Source organism: Castor canadensis, chromosome 6, assembly GCF_047511655.1.
Source record: "Castor canadensis chromosome 6, mCasCan1.hap1v2, whole genome shotgun sequence".
NCBI lineage: Eukaryota > Metazoa > Chordata > Mammalia > Rodentia > Castoridae > Castor > Castor canadensis.
In genome coordinates, this window is record NC_133391.1 from 77,422,434 (window position 1) to 77,441,865 (window position 19,432).

Consider the following 19,432-nt stretch of genomic DNA (forward strand, 5'->3'; position numbering starts at 1 on the left):
GAGGTGCAGCCTCTGTGCTCCTGGACTGAGTTCCAGGACCTCTGGCCTCTGAGTTACACTTTGGCTGGAGGCTGAGTCCTGATCCTGCTGTGCTTGGGCCTGGGCTCATCAGGGGCCTGTGTGGGTCTTGGATCTTCACCTTGGAGAGACATTGAGATCGAGCTGGGAACAAGAGGAGCAGAGGCCTTGAGGGATCATGATAGTGGTGGAGGCTGAGCCATGGCTCCTTCCCATTTCCTCCTCACCCCTAGCTCAGCCCCATTCCCATCCCCACTCCTTCCATCCACATCTCTCTCTGGCTTGTGATTCTCCATTGAATAAGAAGCAAGAGAAAGAAAGGGAAACAGAAAGAACTAGGGGAGGGGGTGTCCACTTTGCCCATGAGCTGTGAAGCAGTTCTTATTCTGTGAATGAAGGTGATGTGGGTTCAGGGTGGAGGAAAGAGGTAGACAGAAGCACTGGGTAGGGCAGCCTGGGATGGCGTTGCCATGGAAACAGCAGCCTGCCAGGAGCCCTGCCTTCAAAGCTAGCCGAGCTGCTGTGTGGCAGGTTCCTGGGGGAGGCGGGTGGTGCATGCAGGGAGCAATTCTGATGTGAGCCCCCTGGGACCTCAGCTCCTGGATTCCAGATCAAAACCCTAACCTGAGCGGGAAGAAGCATCACGCAATGCTTCCTGGCAGACACCCCTCAGCCTGGAGCCCTTTCCTGCTGAATGTGAGGCAGGGACGGGGGATGGGGGCTGTGATGGAAGTCCTGGGTCAGCATCAGTCCTTCATTTCAAATGGGACAGGAGCAAAAGGGGCTCTTCCTGTGGGGGAGAGGCAGGGACAGAGGTTTGCCTTGCCTCAGGCCCAGGTTAGGGGTCAGCTCCACAAGGATGGTCATTTGAGGCCTCTGGCTCTAAACCCCCAGGGGTGCTTTGGAGCCTGGAAATAGGGCTCTGAGAGGAGCCCACTGGCCTGTGGTATGGGATCTCCAAGTGCACTCACCATCACCATTGCCACCAGCATGACCCTGTGGCCACTAGGGGGGGCCGTGACCCAGCATCCGTGGTACTGAGGGACAGTTCAGTGTTGAGGTAGGAAGTGGTCCAGTGAAGTAGTGTGGCCTGAGGTGCAGCCATGGTGAGTGGCATTTGCGTGGCCTGGAATGGACCCTGTTAGACCATGCTCGGGTTTGGCTGGACTGTACAGTCTCAGACTTCTTGGCCTTGGTTGCCTTGATGCCCACTAGACCTTTCCAGAGACACCATCCTGCCCTGCCCTGGGCATGGCAAGGGATTCCGAATCTATCAGGGGATGCTCGCTTACACTGTGGGCATTGGGGGAGGGGGTGGAGGAGGAGTCCTGACAACCAGCCTTTGAATCCTCTATTTTCAGTTCTAACTGGGTTAGTGACCTTGGGCAAGTTTCCTAACCTGAGTTTCCTGGTCTGCAAAATGGTGACATTAATGGTACTTTGTTCATGGAATTGTGAGGAAGATTAAATGTACTTAAAACCTTTAGTCAGGGTCTGGCACTCAGGAAACTCTCAATAGGGTGACTGTTGTGAGAGGCAAGCCAGGAGGCAGAGTACCAGCTTGGAGGTAGAAAGAAAAAACAATACTGACAAGTGAATCAGGGAGGACTTCTTGGAGGTGGTGCCTGATGTGAGTCTTCTGGAGGACAGCTGGGCAAGGCTGGGAAGGGGTGCCAGGCAGAAGGAACTGCAGTGCAAAAAGGCATTTAGAGACCTTATTTTATTCCTGGAAGCACAAATGGGCAGCCCTCTTTCCAGAGGTTTCCCCACCCACCCGGAACCCTGCCTGGGCTCCTTCCTCCTCCTTTCTCTTTCACTCCAACTCCTAGTCCTCCTCCTCCTCCCTTCCTTTCTCTTCCCCTAAGCAAAATTGGCTCAGAGAGAGCAAGTTTCACAAACAGTAGCCGTTGCACTGTGAGTGCTTAGACCAGTGAGTGGCTGTCAACCAGGGATGGTTTGCCCCCCTAGGGGACATTTGGCAATGTCTGGGGACATTTTGGTTGTCGCGTGGGGGGTGGGGTCTGGGGATGCTTCTAGCCTCCAGCGGGTAGAGGCCAGGGATGAAGCTAAGCATCCCGCAATGCATATGACCCCCCCTACACAAAGCATCACCTCTCAAATGCCAGTAGTGCTGAGGTTGACACTGCTGTTGAGAACATCCTACCTCCCAATCCCCACCCCAGGGGTCTCGGATGCCTTCCTGCACGCTCTCCTTATCTTCTAGTCCAGCTCTCGGGGTCCTCTGGCCTCACACACCCCACTACTCTGCTCCTATGCCCCTTCACCTTGGGTCTTGTTCCCCCTTTCATCATCTCCCTTGGCAAGGGCTGTGAGGGCCTGTCAGGCAGGGTCAGCCTGTGGGCTGCATGAGGCTTCAGAGACCAAGCTGCCTGCTGCACTCAGTGCTGCCTGCCCACTGATTGGCCAAGACTGCTGTTTCCATGGTGATCCCAGCAAAGCCCAGGGCCCCCCTCTCTAGCCCCCCCCACAGGCCCTATTCTGTGGTAAGAGAAGCGACAGGCAGGTTAATAAAACAGGAGCCCTGTGAGGAGCTGGGCTGTGGGCCGAGGTCCCAGCGTGGTGGCTGGCCCAGAGGAGAAAGGGACAATGGGGGTGGAGAGTAAGGAGCTTGCTTGCTGCTCAGTCAGTGCCCTCCCCACTTCAGCCAATGAACGGGCTCCACCCACCACAGGTACTGGGGTTGCACTAGCCCTGGGGGATTTGGGGGATCATCTCCTGGAATGCACATTCCCCCAGTGGCCTCTGGGGGCAGTGTCCCCTCCTCTGTCAGGACCTCCGGACCTCTGTAATTAGAATGGAAGGAGTCCTATCCTCTGGGGAAGAGGGAGGAGAGAAACAGAGATGGAGTAAAGGAGAGAAGAGGCAGTGTGAGGTTGGAGCTAGGAAGGAGAGTGGGGTTGAGGTGGAGTGCAGTTGAGCTTGGGGATGGAGAAAGAGGACGAGAGGAATGAGGAAAGATGGAAAGGAAGGTGGGGCAGGGGATGAGTTGGGTGAAATGGAGGGTGAAGCATGGTGGGGACCTGGGCATAGAGACAAAGCTGGGATGCAGACAGTAGAAGATGCTTGTAGAAGATGCAAAGCAGAGATGGGGCTGCAGGTAGAAGATGGACATGAGAAATTGGGAAGGAAAGTGGGACTGGGTAAGAAGGGGATGGAGAGGCGGTGAAAAGGGTACAAGAAGGAAGGAGCCTCTGGGAGCCAGGCACGGCTCCTACTGACTCACCGTGCATCCCCAGCACAGAACCTGCCCTCCAAAGTCGCTAAGAAAGTGTGTTCTTGCTGCACAGAGTAATGGATGAATGAGGTGGGAACTGGAGAGCTGTGGACACTGGGAGCATGCATGTGTGGGATCAATAACCCAGCACTAGCAGTGCCCCCCCACCCCAATATCAACCTGAGCGCTTACTGTACTGCTCTCTGACATGGATGAACTCATCCTTTGAGGCAGGCACTAGCACAATTCAGCAGAGGTTCAGAGAACTTCAGTCACTTCTTTAAAGTGGCTGCACAGCTTTAATTCCTGCCTCAGACATAGTGGACACATGGTCAGCTTCTGGGTCTGGATCTGGGTATTTCTGGCCAGAGACCCAAACCATGCAGATTGGTGGGGGGGGAGGGCAGGGCGTTCTTTGTCATGATTGCTCAGGGATGGAGTTTGACTGCGATGCAGAGCTGGGTGTCAGGCCCGTGTTTGCCATCTCTGACATCACTCACTGGCTTCATACTCAGTGTTCCCTGCTGGGGAGATGCTGGCTTTGCTGTTACTTGGTTCGTTATTGCAGTAGTAGTGCCATGTGACAGGCACAGAGACCCTATAAGCAGTTCTCAAAAGCTGTCCTTGAAGTCCCCTTGAGACAACAGGGAAACTCAGACCTGATGCCCCAAGGTCTGGAGTGAAAGGGCTTTGGAACAGAATAGAAGCTTGACTCTACCACCTATGGTGTGGCCTTGGACAGATGTCATAACTTCCGAAAACCTGTTTCCCAGCTATAAGATGGAGAGGATGTGTGGTAGGATGGTGATGCAGTCTGGGCAACGCTCGACCCCAAGATAGTTCTCAGTCATTGTGGCTCCCTTGTCTCGGGACCAGGCAGTTTCTGCAGATGCTTGCTTCTCCTGAGAAATGTGTGACCCCTCACTCACCTCATTGCATCACTCCACAGCCCCCTGCCCGGGAAGACCACTGAGAGAAGCCAAACCTCTGATCAGGAGCTTCTCAGGTCATGCCAGCTGGCTGGGTGCTGTCCGACCAGCCTTCCCTGGCCAGCTGGGCTCTGGGGGCACCTCGGACAGCCAGGCCAGCAGCTAGGAACCCAGGCCTGGAAGGGCACAGGCAGCTGCGGCAACCTGAGCACTCGATAAACCATTAATTCTTAATAAACGACAGGCTGTGCATTATTTAACAATAATGATACTTTCTGTTCCATTATAGATTAAAACACCGGCCTCTTCTTATTAATCCTGCATTTCAAAAGCTTGTAAATCCTGCGCAGCCATAGGACATAAAAGCCAGCTCATCTCCATCCCGGGGCTGACACATTCTCGCTAGCACAGTGGCTCAGCGGCTGTGCCTGTGTGCACACGCGTGTGCCCCAGGCCCACCCACAGCCCGGCTTCCCGGACAGCTGCAGGTGCAGGCTGCTACACTCCGATCTTCCTGTGAGCGCGCTCTGGGTCGCTTCGGCTCTAATGTTTATTTTTCCCTCTCAACATTTCTCTCATTTTTCTTTTTCCTTTCTTTAAAAAAATCTGTTCCTGTTCTCATTTCTCTCTTTCTTTTTGTGTCTCCCTTCATGTTTTTCTCTTCCTTCTCTTCTCTCTTCTCCTATATCTCTCTCTGTTCTCTCATCGTTCCCATCTGTTTCTCTCGTTCCTCTCTGTCTCTCTGTCTCTGTCTCTCTCATGCATCACCTGCCTCTCCTTCCTTTATCTTCACACCATTCAACTAAACAAACCCACAATATGCACAGACTGTATTCCCATCTGGTCTTTGCATTTTTCAGGGGTCCTCCGAGGGATGGGACATGGATAAGGGAAGATCATTCCATAGAGAAGGAAATGAAGGGGAAGCACAGAAAAGAAGGATGGAGGGCAGACACCCAGAGACCAACAGGCTGGGTAGGTTCTGAGTTCAAGCGCTTCTTGACATACATAGTCTGAGAGCTGCTTACATTCCCCACCCCCAAACTGTCAGCAGGCACTCAACAGTCTGTCCTCTGTGTCACCCCAGGCTCTGTTTTCAACTGACAGCTTTGGGAGTGGGAAGGCCACCCTTTTGCCCTCTGACCCCAGCCCTGCCTGTGGGGCAGTCAGAACAGAGGGAGCCAGCCCCTCCTCCCATCTGGGAATCAGAAACCTTAATGATATGGAAAGAAAATTCACTTGGTCACAACTTATGGAACTTTCAGAAATGTGAGGCCCTCTGTTTGCAATCCTTCTCTCACTCCATCCTAGGAGATCTTCCCCTCTATCACTTGCATCTTGCAGGTGAGGAGATAGACTTTAGAGTGAGCTGGACCATGGTCACACAGCTATGTAAGTAGTCAAGTCAGAAATTGAACTTGTTAATGTCTGACTGCAAAGCCCATGCTTTTAACCGCTGGCTGATTGATCTCCCTAATACTGTGTCCTTTTGGTCAAGTGAGTCCCCAAAGCCAGAGGGACTGGTCCTCCTCAAGCTAAGTTTTCTCTCCTGGAGTGAACTAAAGGTGCCCCACATAGGCTGTCTGGAAGGAGGTGTAGATGAAGGAGGGACAGCTGGCATCTTGGCCTGTTCTTGCAGGATTGAACACAGGGCCTCGCACATGCTAGGCAAGTGCTCTACCACTTGAGGTGTGCCCCCAGCCCTGGACATTTCTTCAGTGGGAGAAGAGAGTCCTCTCTGAGTATCCCTCCTGCCAGGCTCCTTCAATCCTTGCTACCAACCCTGTGTAGTGCAGGTGAGATTGTTTTTTGTTTGGTTGTTTGGTTTTTCTTTTTAGTGTGTGTGTGTGTGTGTGTGTGTGTGTGTGTGAGAGAGAGAGAGAGAGAGAGAGAGAGAGAGAGAGAGAGAGAGACAGTGTTTCTTCTTCAAGAATCACAGAGTTGGGGCGGGGAGATGAGCAGCTTTCTTCCTTTTTTGAAATGCACAAATGGGAAATTTAACTTGATCCCCTGTGGCTTCCGGGCCAACCCCTGAGTGAAGTTGGATCGCTTTTGCAAAAGAAAATTTTATCCATTTTCTGGTTTTTATGGGGCTTCCACAATGAGCAAGACCTCTCCTGTTGGTGCTTAGAGAGGATTTCTCTGCGTGGCCTATAGTGATGCTGTGTAATCTCCCAAAAAATATGGTGCTAATATTCGCCGGGTTAGGGTTAGTTATTTTTATGTCTTTGTCATTTTGTTTCTTAGCAGCTCTTTCTGCCGCCTGGAAAGGACGCGGTGGACACTTTATTTCCACAGTCATATTTTTTAATTTGATCAAAGCAAATTTCACTGGTTCTCTGTATAAATTATTTAACTCATTTCTTTTAGGTTAAATGTCTCAATAGGAAGATAGAAAGTCTTTCCATCACATTTTCTTCCAGGATTTTAATCAGCTCCTCTAGACTGTATGAACTCATTCTCAGGCTCCATCCTTCTCTGTCTGTGAGTCCCTCCCTCTCTCCCCCTGCCTCCTTCCCTCTCTCCTTTCCTCTGCTCTACCCCAACTCCTCCTGAGTCCATCTTCTTTTTTTTTTGAGTCCAGCTTCTTTTCCCTATAACGCCAGGTGGTAGCAGTGGGGAGCAAGGTGCTGCTATTATACTCAGAGCCCCTCAGCTGCTGGAGTTGCCAAAGGCACCATTCCTCTGCAGGATGTGGCCTGCCAGCCCTGCTGCCTTCACCCAGAATTCTGTGCACAATCACAGCGAACATCCCTCCTTCTGCCAGGACCTGTGTCCACCTCGATTGCAGCTCCCATGCGATTTCAATGTGTGAGCCCCTCCCCAAATTCCAGCTCATCCACTCAATGGATTGCCGCCTCCTCACACAGCACCTTGTTTCACTGGGTCTGGGTCCCTTGGCACCAGGGCTTCCTTGATGTCAGTGCAGGGCTGGGCTAGGGGCTTGGGCAGAGATTTGGGGCTGAGAAGTTGTGCTGAGGAGGAAGGGCAGTGGAGAGAGGGGTTGGGTGCCGCCCACCTTGGCAGCACCATCCATGCCCCCAGGTGCTATCAAGAAGCACAGAGCAGAACCAGGCAGGGCCAGCTCATTCCCCCAGAAATCACTCCCTTGTCTCAGTCAAAAATGAGTCTCCAGTGGGAATTCCCTTTCCTCTTACTTTTAAAATACACAGTAATTAACAAACTAATGCTATTAACTGTGGCAAGGAGGAAATTACAATAAAATCAGAGTGGAGTCCACAGCAGTGGTGCAGGGGCCCAAGCTGAGCAAGGTGCCTTGTGTCTGTCTGGCTCAGGTGGGGAAACTTCTGCAGGGCTCTTTGTGAGCAGGTCAAGCCAGGCATCAGGCACAGTGGCTCCATGTCCAGTGCAGGAAGAGTCAGATCCTGGCCATTCTTCCAGCCCATGGGAGCTTTTTTATGAAAACCTTAAATAAAAGAGCCATGGTTTGACACTGACCTGGGCTTGTCTGTGAGGATGTGACCTGTGCTCCAGAATGGGCCAGTGACTTCCTTTCAGGGTCACTACAGGCTCCACAAGGTCTTGAGAGGATGAGACTCAAAGAAAGCCTGCAAAGGGACGTGGCAGGCTCATTCTCCCGCCTGCTTAAGCATGTGCAGAGTGCCCTGCCACCTTTCTGCCTTCTCTCTAGCACAGTCATCCTAAACCTCTCTCTTGGGGGAGATTTTGCTTAGATGCAGCCAAAGAGCCCAGGAAGGAGTGGGCATGTTGCTGACTGATTGCCTGTAAGTTCATTTGCAGTCTGACTTGAGTCTTTTGTATTTCAGTCTCTGTAATTTCTTCTGCTGATTTTCCAGACCTCGAAAGAGGTTACATGCCGATTCATTTTATAGCTGAGGAAACCAAGGCTCAGAGTGTTGTCTAGGGTCACACAGCAGGAAGAAGCTCCCTCTTAGGGGAGAGGGGTGAACTTCACTTTCCTTTCTCTCATGGGCCAAGCTGGACCTGGGGAGGTGACCAAGAAGTGAAAAGTCAGTTCGGTTCATTTCTCCCTTCACCCCAGACAGCACTATGAGTCACACTACCATCATGCTTATTATCTACCTGGGGAAACTGAGGCTCGGAGAAACTCAGTGCTTTGTCCACCATCACAGGCCTGGCAGTGACAGAGCCAAAACTTGCACTGAGTCTTTTCTGCCTGCAGAATTTACTGCCCCTCCCCCCGCCAGTCACTAGCCAAAGGACTAGTTGGCAACAGTGAGTCCAGCCAGGGTGAGTGCGGAGTTCAAGAACTTCATTAGGATTAAAGCTGACACACATGTCAGCCAGCCTCCTCCGATCGGCACACCGTGTAAACAGCCTCGCTCATTCACCAGACTTGCTCACGTCCCCTGATGGATTTCCCATCATTACTCCTGAGTGAGTGACAACCTGCTCAGACACTTGCCTTCCCCACCGCCTTCGGAGAGTTCCAGAAATCACAATGCTTTGCTCCCTAAGTTGATTTCAACTTGTCCTAAAGTCATTTTAATTGGTGAAGCGTCAGAGGCAATTTGGGTGACTTTCTGAGAGCCCTTTACCACTAACCCTGGGGTGGGGAGGAGGACGTCTTGAATGCCACCTCGGCTCTTGGGTGGCACTTTCCCCTCCCCTGATTGGTCAGGAGACCCAGTGCCATGCTTTATTTTCCTGTTTCTTGCTGAGGTTCCTGCGGCTGGTTCCTGAGGATAACAAGATTCATTTTCTCAATGGTGCTGACAGATAGGATTGGTGTTGTTATTACACTCATATACCACCTTGCCTCTGAGGGGCTTAAGGCGCTTTACAAATTTGAAAATTATCTAATAATCTTCCAGCAACCCTGAGAGAGGAGAAGCTGCAGTTGGAAGCACTGCGATACAGCCAGAGGACCCCCACAGCCCTCGTCTGCCAGGGAAGGTGGCCACGTGGCATGGTGGGCTGGGGGCACCTGGGCTCCAGCAACTACTGCAGAACAGGGAAGAGGAAGATGATGGGGTGGAAGAGAGGAAGGAGAGATGGAAGGAAGAAAGGGAGGGGAAGAGAGCCCCAGCTCCAAGGACAAAATCTAATGGAAGAGAGCTCAGGCTAGGACAGTTTCATGAAAGACCCAGAAATGAGTGGAGGCAGGAGGCTCTGGGGGCCTGTGGGGAAGAGGGCTGAAGTTCTAAATGGAAATCTTCCAAAGCAGCAACGAGGTTGGTTGCAGAGGACCCAGCTTGGCTGTGAGAACATGGGCAGATATCAAGAGAGTCCGAATCACCAATTTAGATGGCTGCGTTTAGGTGGGTGTGGGAAGCCTCTGTGGGCCTCTTTCTTTTTTTCCACCTATGAGCTGAGAGGTGTGGCATTAGGTCTCTGCCAGCTTGACATCCTATGGTTCTGTCTTCCTTTAAATTCCCATATGCCAGGGGTGCCCATAGTAATTGCAGCACCTCTACTAAGCATGAAGGAAAAGCTACTATCAAGATGATGGGAGGGCTCAGCTGCATCACCACTATTTTTTTGAGAAGAAGGTGTGCTTTATTCAAAGCTGTCCTTTCAGGATTAGAGGTTTTGTGCTAAGCAGTAGCCTTTTGGGGAGAGGCATGGCATTGTTTAAAGAGCTGGGCTCTGAGGTAGACAAATGTGATGACCTTGGGCAAAAGACATATATCACTCTGACCCTCAGTTTCTTCCTTTGTTTAAGGGTAATGGCAATGATGACATTCTGAGGCTGCTGAGGAAGAACTGAAAGGATGTGTGGAAAGTGCTTAGCACAGTGCCGGCACAGTCAGCCATGAAGATGGTGGAGATGAGAAAAAGGTGACTTGGACATTGGCTACATGGCTTCTTCTACATACCTGTCCTTCCTCTTGCCACAAGAGTGAGGGGAAGTGAGCAGGCTGGGGATGTGAGTGGGAAGGGTGAGGCAGGGCTGGAGGTGTGCTCTGAGGGCTTCAGAAGCATATGCTCTCGGTCCTCTCCACGCCCGAGGCCTAGCAGATCACGCCCACCAGCCCCTCCACTGCCCTCCCCTGTGGCCTTAACTAATGCCTGGCTGCTACTGGCTGCACCCTCCTGGCCATGTGCCCTCTGCTTTGACTGGTCAGGGACCTTCCCAGGAACCCACAGAGAGAACAGGAGGAGGAGCAGTTGATGTGCAGGAAGGACATAGGATTAGGACAGTGAACCAGAGCATGGCAGTGGTGCTCTCGAGGGTGCAGAGAGGATGGGAAAGAGGGAGGCCCTGTAATTCTCTCCATTTGTCCCACTGAATTGGGATGCCCTAAGTCCAGTCGGCCCTCATCTCCAGCATCCTCGGGGGATGGGTTACAGGCCCTGCCTTGCATACACAGACTGTGGGTGCTCAGGTCCCTTTTAGAAAGTGGTGTAGTATTTGCATATAACCTACACAATCCTTGGTATACTTTAAATCATCTCTGGATGACTTGTACTACTTTATACAATGTAAATGCTATGTAAATAGTTGTTATACTGTATTGTTTAGGGAATAATGGCAAGAAAAAAGTCTCTACACGTTCAGTAAAGACGCAATGTTTTTTCCTGAGTATTTTCTATCTGAGGTTTGTTGAATCCCCAGATGACATGGAGAGCTGACTGTGCTCACTAGGTAGAGGCCATTATGTGTGTGTATATATATATATATATATATATATATTCCAAAACATCACATCTAGCCCCTTCAAGATGCTGTGGTGCTGATATCATTCATTCAACAAATATTTATTTTGTGGTGCTGGGAATCAAACTTAGGTCCTCACTCATGTCAGCAAGTGCTCTACCACTGAGCTGCATCCCAGCCTCCCCCGCCACCCCAAAATTTTTAGTAAGCACTGATTGTGCCAGCTGCTGTGCTAGCCGCTCACTGCAGACAGGGACTTTGTCCTCCTGGAGCCGAGAATCTAGAGAGGGAGAGATGTTGAACAGGCAAACACACAGGGAAGGAATGATTTTAAGTGGTGTTTGTTCATCCCATCATGCATTTGACAATGTCTGGGAGAGCACAACTGGAGCCAACTCTAGAAGGCCAGCCAGGGAAGCGGCCTGGCTGGAGAGGATCAAGAGGCCCTGTGGGAACTGTCCAGGAGGACTGGAGAGAGGACGGACAGAGGGGCAGTGCTAAGGAGACTGATGACAGGGTTGCAGGGGTACAGGCTCCCAACTATGTGAGGAGGTGGATTTCTTTTTATTTTAAACTGTTCAATGTAATGGGAAGTTATTGATCCAATCTAAGCAGTTTTTGTTTGTTTGTTTGTTTTACTTTGTTTTGTTTTATTTGGCAGTGTTGGGGATCAAATCAGAGCCTTGTGCAGGCTAAGTACATGCTCTGCCACTGAGCTGCACCCCAGCCTCTGATTTAAGGTTTATTTATTTATTTACTCTGATTTTTTTTTTTTTGAGACAATTTCTCACTAAGTTGCCCAGACTGCCCAGGAACTCACTAGATAGCCCAAAATGGCCTTGAACTTGCAATCCTCCTGCCTCTGCCTCCTGAATAGCTGGGATTCAGATATGAATCACCACGCCCAGCCTGATTTCACTTTTAAGGATCTGTCTGAAAAGGAGGAATGGATTGGGAGGGGTGGGAGTAGAAAGAGCTGGTTGAGGTTCAAGCTCTTTCGAGATTGAACAGGACAAAAGGCCTGTAGTTTCCACTCTCCATTCATTCAAAGTCCAGAACACAGTGATTCTCAACTTTTCACTAGAACTCCTTAGGGCGGTTTTAAGAATCCTGATGTCCAGGTTTCAGCCTGTCTCCAAGTCTCCAAGGCTGGGGCCCTGCACCAGGCCATCTCAAGGCTGCCAGATGATTCCAAGGTATAGTCCCAACCCAATCTTCACCTCCAAGAAGATGGGGAAGGGAATTCACACATTCCGATCACCTGCCATGTGCCTGTGACTCTGTCAGTTTAGTTTTTATTTAATTAATTGATAGATTTTGGCAGTGCAGAGGTTTGAACTCAGGACCTTGCACTGTGTTCTACCACTTGAGCCACCCCTCCAGTCCTTTTTTCTCTGGTTACTTTATTTATTTATTTTTTGCTGCCAGGTCAATTGGTTTCTGTCTCTTTTTTTTAGTGTTAGCATTACATTCACAATACGAGGGGGTTTCGTTTTCATAATTCCACCCATGTGTTCAGTGTACTTTGCACTAGTTCATCCCCTCCGTTATATTTCCATCTCCCCTCCTTCCTCTTCCCTCCTGCTTTGATATTTTTTTCAGATAGGGTTTCATGCCTTTTGCCTGGGATGGGCCTTGGACTATGATCCTCCTACTTCTACTTCCTGCATAGCTGGGATTATAGGCATGCACCCTTGTGCCAGGCCTCTGTCAGCTTAGTTTGCTTGATTAGTTTTCTTCATTCCCCTGCAGTTATAAGAGATGGGCATTATTGTACCCCCTTTACAGAGATGGAAACTGAGACTCAGAAAAACAAAATATTTTCCTTCCCTTCTTCCTGGCCTTGAGACAGCCTCTCTGAGACTCAATTTCTTTGTGTCAGCTGGGAATAATATCTAGTTCGTAGAATTGTCAGGAGCAGCCTGTGGGACAGGATTCCATGCATCTGGAACGTACACATGAGAGTTCAATATATTGTAAGTATAACTAGCAGAGACCACATCCTCAGAGACAGGCCACGAGCCACTCAACTGTAAAATCCCTGTAGCATGTGTGCATGTGCATGCGTGCATGCGTGCGTGCGTGTGTGTGTGTGTGTGTGTGTGTGTGTGTGTGGTCGGGAGTGGGGAGGGTGGGGGGGGTGGGGGAGATGGTGGGGGGGAAACAGGCCCATAGCAGGGATCAGAGTGTCCTCCCTACCAGTATCACAGTCAACACAGGGTGTGTAGGGGGGGACCAAGCATCCTCCAGACTTGCATTCCTGCCCCCCCACCCCCTGACTCTCAGTGAGCCCTCTCTTCCCTCCGAGACTCTTGAAAGAGCCCTGGGAGTTACTCTTCCGTTATGCTCAAAGGCCTGGGAGAGGCAGAGTTAGGACTGCTGGCAGATCGCCTGCCTCTCTGCTAAGGAAATGTTCTCTCTCTTGTCATGGAGCAGAGAGGAAGAGGAGGCTGGACTAAGTGTAGGGAACAGCTGTCTGGAGCCTGTGCTGGGGCATCAGGATGGGTGAGTGGTCTGAGGGCAGAGGGCTGAGCCAGGAGCCCACCGACTCATACCCAGGACCTGGGACTTCCCAGCACCATGAGGCTCCTATTGCCATTCCTCATCCCTGACAGGGCCCCCAGCTAGAGCCCAGGGGTTCTGATCTGGGCCTACTTTGCCCATGTTGGGGACCACACAGGGCCCCAGCCATGTCAGAGGAACAGAGCAGCTAGACACACAAGCTCTGAAGTCAGGCAGATTTCTGTTTCAATCCAGCCTGGCCTCTTTGGAGCTGTAATACCGTGTACAAGTATCGTAACTTCCTTAAGCCTCAGTTTCCTCATTTGTGAAATGGAAGTAGGTGAAAAATAATGTCCACTTAACCCATAAGGAAAGAGCTCCAAATACATTATTCACTGAAAATGTTGCGAAGTTTTATGGTAAAAGCCCCAGCTCCAGGAGTCCTAACAGATGAGGCTCTGACACCCGATACCAAATGCCAACCAGAGATATGTAGTGGAGAAGGGCAGAGAAAGGAGACTTAAGCAACATGGCCATGTCAGGGAGAGGAGATGAGTAGGTTCTGTCTCCAAGGGCTGACAGGGACTTTTATAGGAAAGGGAGGGGGTTGGGGTCTGCATAGTCGACGGAGTGGGTCATCTTGGTTGGTCAATGGCCTGGTTGATCTTATAGCAGTTCTGTTTCCATGAGGGTTCTAGGGAAGTCACTATTGCTGTCACCACTTGAGGGGAGCAATCTGGTTCCCAGGAGATGATCACTCCTGCTCTGGGGTTCAGCCTCCCTGTCACGGGTGATTGCCCTCACTCCGGGGTGGGGGGTGGGGGGGGGGCTCATCATGGGATGATCTGTCCTGTGAGGCTTGCTGTTGCTTGGGGGCAGTTTGGGTCTTTTGTCATTAAGATATTCATCAGTCACTCCTGTCACTGCTGGAATTCAAGGTAACTGCGGGAGAGAGTGACTGAGGAGGAAGAAAGTCAGAGAGCCAGAGACGCAATGCAGCGTAAGTCAGTTAGGCCAGTGACTGGTGCTGCCCTTCAAAAACAAAGTTAAAGCCAGACATGGTGGTTTCCACCTGTAATCCCAGCACTCAGGAGGCTGAGGCAGGAGGATCTTGTGTTTAAGGCCAGCCTAGGCTACATAGTGAGACCCTGTCTCAAAGGAACAAATGAAAAACCATCACCACCGCCACCACCATCATCAACAAAATGAAACCAAATGCAGAAAAGTTTCAATGTGATATGAACCAAATCACGCTTCTTAAAGGGACAGACCGTGTGTGTGTGTGTGTGTGTGTGTGTGCGCACAGGCTGTCTCAGAAAGTCCACAACGTGACTCCAGGGAGCAGAGCTGGGGTTGTGGTGGGAAGAGGAGCTAGTTTTCATGATATACACTTGATACCTTTTGAGTTGTGTGCTTTGTACAGGTTTTATTTTTTCTTTTCTTTTCTTTTTTTCTTTTATTATTCATATGTGCATACAAGGCTTGGTTCATTTCTCCCCCCTGCCCTCACCCCCTCCCTTACCACCCACTCCACCCCCTCCCTCTCCCCCCCCTCAATACCCAGCAGAAACTATTTTGCCCTTATTTCTAATTTTGTTGTAGAGAGAGTATAAGCAATAATAGGAAGGAACAAGGGGTTTTGCTGGTTGAGATAAGGATAGCTATACAGGGCATTGTATTAAACTACTTTTTTAAAAATGCGGTTAAGAATACTTACAGGGCTGCCCAGAGGACTAAGTGAGTCATGCATGTGAAGTGCTTAGCCCAGTGCCTTGCACAGAGGGAGTATTGGATTCCACGCCATAGACATTTACAGTACATGTGTTTGGGTAGATCCCGCTCCTAGCTCCTCATTTCCTTCCAGATCACACCCTTGCATGGTGTCAGGGCTTGCTTTGGCCTTAGGGGTGCCTGTCTGGCTGGTGACTCTTGTGTCCCTGCCTTTTGCTGAACATTACCCAGGCAGCTGCACTCAACCCACAGGTTAGGATGAGGACCAGCTGGGCCCAGGCCAGGTCAGCTGAAACCCAGTCAACCTGAAGGAAGTCAATTCTTGTTGCATAAAACCCCAAGTTGGAGGCAATTTGTGACACAGCATTCATTATTATGACAAAAAGCTGACTCATGCCAAGAAACTGTTACACGCCAGGCCCAACACTAGCACTAGAGATACGGTGGGGAGCAAAGCTGTTACGGTCCCTGTCTGCAGGCACTTTATACTCTAATGATGAGAGGACAACAAGAGCATTTAATGTTCTTAACTGCACAGACTAGGGAAGGCTTATTTGAGGGGTGTCAAAAAAGATTCCCTAAGTGACTTTTGAACTGAGATGAGTAGGCATTAACTAGGTAAACTTTTCCAGGTAGAGGAATAGAATGTGCAAAGGCCCTGAGGCTGAAAAGGGGCTGACTGTGAGGTGAGGAGTGTAAGGTGGTGCATGGAGGCTGCAAACCAGACCAGGGTTTGTTTTTAAGCAACGGAAAACTATGGAAGGATTTGGTGGAAGGAGAGGAAGAAAGGAAGATGTGGTCTCACTTATTTTGGAAATGGTTCTATGGACTGAGGTTGCTATATAGACAGATAGATAGATAGATATACTGGAAGTTGTGTTATTGAGATAGTATTAAGAGAACGGTTTCAACATCTGCGTGCTTGTATGTGTTTCTGCCAATTTTGTGTCAATATCAGCATTTGTGACTTCACTTCTGTGTGTGATCCCTGAGGCTCCAGGGCCCCCATCTTCTTCTAAAGACTGCTGGGGTCCTTGAAAATCTAGGGTCTTCTTCATCCATAACACACGTGTTTCCAAAACTCATGCCCACCTTCTGAGCATCCTTGGTCACTCAAGCCTGGGCTGATGGCACTGGCCTTGGGACTGGTAGAGGCCGAAGGCTGCCCTGGAGCCCCTGGATCTGAGGCTGGGTGATGGCACCTCCCAGATTGAGGGGAGGGGAGGAGGTACCAAAGGCCCTGGCATCTGTGAGCCTCACGTCAGTGCAAAGCAATGTGAGATTAAAATTCATAATGGTTCCGGGGCACAACTGCAAACGATTTGTTCAGTAAACTTTGCTCTAATTGGCATTCATAGAATTTCCTGTTAGTCAGTCCCCCTTGGGCTCGGTGGCGCTGGGACGCTGTGTTTCCTGGTGACAGGACAGGGAGTGTTGGGGTGAGGAGGGTGTTCAGATGTGGACATCTACAGTGTGCGCCGGTGTGGGTCTTGCTGTGTGGACTTAAGAGCCAGGTTGGGGGTCCATAGATGACTTTGCCCAGGGGCGCCTCTGGGTGGCTTTCCATGTTGGGTGTGTATGAGCCTGAGTCAGCCTGGGGCCGGTCTGTTGGGTGTGTGGGTTTGTCTGGGGTGGGCCAGGTAATGCAATCCAGGTGGGCATGTGTGCAGGCGATGAGCAGTGCAGCCGTCTGGGTGTTTGTGCTGGTGCCCATATGTCGCGACTCTGTCCAGGCATGGGCTCTGGTGTGGCTGTGTGTGTGGAGGCCACTGGCCCCACAGTTGTCAAATAGCTTTCTCTTTGGCTCCAAGAAATGGTAACTAGTAACCCAGCTGAGCCCTTGCGGGGGGCGGGGGGGGTGGTCTCCTCCCTGCCCATGGCTCCTGGTTGATCCATGCTTGCTGCCACCGCACCCCACCCCACCACCCTTATCCCTAGTTCCCTGTTATCTCTCATTCACCAGGGACCCTAGACTCAGGCCAAAGGCTTTTGAGAGTTCAGCTGAGAAAGATCAATGACCTCAACTATGATAAGAACTCACATGAAGACATCACAAGCAATGAATGCTTAATTAAATGCTGACAAAACTTCACGTTCTGCCAAATGCAAAGCCGCTCAGTGTGTGCACATCTCCAGATTGTATGTAACACAGATTGGGTGTGTGTGACAGCGTTTGATATTATGTGAAGTGGAACCTGCAGGAGGGAGGAGATCAAGGCATGACTAAAGACAGCTCAGCCAGTACCATGGGTTCTGGGAATATGTCCCCAACTCTGCCTCTCTTACAGGGAGGAGTCCTCTGCCTTTGTGCAGTGATGGGGGTCACCTTCACATGCTAAGTCAGACCCTAACACACAATGACTGGGAAGGCGTAGCTCTGTGTGTCTGTGTGTGTGTGTGTGCACATGCGCCTTCCGTCCTCTGAGTGCCAGGGCAGCTTGCAACCTGGGTCTGTGAATGTTTTCATACTCACACACAAACAGCAACTGTGGTACTTGTGCAATTGTGTGTAAGGAGCTGTCTCATGCCCAGATGGTTACAGAGCGTCTTTCTGTGTGTGCATACACATGTGTGCGTGTGTGTGTGTGAGCGCATATCCCTTGCCTGTGCTGTATGCTGGTTTGGGGATGGCAGCCCCAGCCCCAGCCTCCCGCACAGTCATTATCGCTGCAGGAGCAGCCCTTGCCCTGAGGCTGCCCTCACTCTTTCAAGCAGCTGCTGCTTCCCCCAAATTAACCCCTGGGCTCCAGTTTCTCATTTTCCTGCTAGGGGGCCTGTGGGTTGACTGGGGGAGGGGTCTCTGAGGACAGTGGCCCAGCAGGTGGGCTGAGCTTCCACAGCCCCAGCCCTGCCCCTGGTCCACAGGGGTCCCTGTTCATTCTTGAGTCCTGTGGCTATGGACCACAGGGACTAGAGTGTGTGACAGAGTATCTGAGGGGTCCTATGTGTGACTGTGTGTGTGCATGTGTGCGTGGCTGGGCCGGGGCTGCTTGGCAGGGTTGCAGCTGCTCTCTGGGTCCCAGCATAAGGGCCCTAAGCCCTTCTGGCAGCGGGAAGAGCCAGAAGAATCCTATTGCTGGTGGCAGAGATTGGCTTTACTCAGCCAGGGAGGTTTTGGGCCACTCCAGACCTCCAGGGCCACCCAAGGAAGTCAGCCTAGGCAGAGGGTATGTGGCACCCATCCACCTGCCCATAGGGCCACATCCACTCAAAGAAGCCCCAGGATCTCAGCAGAAGTTGCTGAGAAGGGGAAATGGAGAGACTGACAAGAGAAGAAAGAAAGGGGAAGAGTCAATCCAGGGGACCTGGATCCCAACTGCTCTGCCTGCCACCTCTCTTAGGCTGGGGGAGGAAGGGGCTCCCCAGCATCAAGATGGGACCCAGGGCTGGAGGAAGTGGAGGGACAGTCATCCCCAAGCTGGGCACTCTGAGCTCTCATGATTGTGTGGCAGGACTCTATACAACACAAACCTGCAGATCCTGCCAGCTGGGGACAGGATATCCACTACCAGTGTCTCTGACTCTAAGACATTCAGGTTCTACCCTGTGCCCCTGGGATTCAGTCATGGGTAAGACCCAGACCAGCCACCATGGAGCAAGAGGCCAGGCAGTAGCCAGCCTGGAGTGGGGACTGCCTAGAGGCACCCTAGGGCTAGGGAAGGCTTCATGGAGGAGGTGACACTATGGCAAGGTCTAAATGACTATCATAACAAATTAGTATTTGTAATAACAGTAATAAACATAACAGTACTGAGCCCTGCCACATGCAATATAGCTCCTTTAATCTCTACAGCTGCTCTGTATCAGTGTTCCCATTTTACAGATGAGTAGACTGAAGCTCAGGAAAGTGACAGAGCCACAACCTCAAATCCACGAAATCAGAATATTTACTCACCTTGGGACACAGCCCTGTGGGGTGAGTCTCCTTTCCTCATTTCAGCAGCAGCAGCATCGGCCTCCAAGTACCTTCTGGTGCCCAGAGCAGGGCTAGACTGGCAGTGGGGACCATGGTCTGTGGGCAAGATGTGGGGGAGACGGAGGAGTTGGGCATCCCTAGCCCCTTGTTTGCAGAGACTGACATCTACCTGGCCCTGTTTTCATTTGCTTTTTGGTTGAGGAGGGAAAAGGCCCATGTTTTTATGACACTAGCTTGTGATTCTATTTTCTGTTTAAATCCTGGGTGAGGGAAAAATAAGAGACATCAGAGAAACCTTCAGAATCTCATTTGGAGAATCTGAGCTGCAGATAAATGAGCCTCCTGCAGAAATGCTACATCAAAGCGAATTTTCTCAGCTGTATTTTCTTTCTTTTAATAGGGCCATTTACTACATTAATATTCCAGGAAGTCATTTTAATTTCATGTTTATCATCCATTGGGAAAGTTAAACAGGATCAATATGTAACCAGTGGTGA

General features: G+C 50.8%; 2 long non-coding RNA genes across 4 annotated transcripts in view; one reads left to right on the forward strand and one right to left on the reverse strand.

The window, feature by feature from the left end:
- The first annotated feature begins 4,477 nt into the window (after positions 1 to 4,477).
- Positions 4,478 to 10,627, forward strand: LOC141424140 (uncharacterized). The gene is made up of 3 exons (XR_012449039.1): positions 4,478 to 4,698; positions 5,043 to 5,157; positions 9,851 to 10,627. It is a non-coding gene; the product is annotated as an uncharacterized lncRNA (long non-coding RNA).
- Positions 6,375 to 19,432, reverse strand: part of LOC141424139 (uncharacterized) — a 49,622-nt gene continuing 36,564 nt past the window's right edge. For all 3 annotated transcript variants that reach the window (XR_012449037.1, XR_012449036.1, XR_012449038.1), the window contains 2 exons: positions 18,915 to 19,031; positions 6,375 to 8,148 (listed from right to left, as the gene is read on the reverse strand). This is a non-coding gene — a long non-coding RNA (uncharacterized lncRNA). The remainder of the gene's footprint in view (positions 8,149 to 18,914; positions 19,032 to 19,432) is intronic.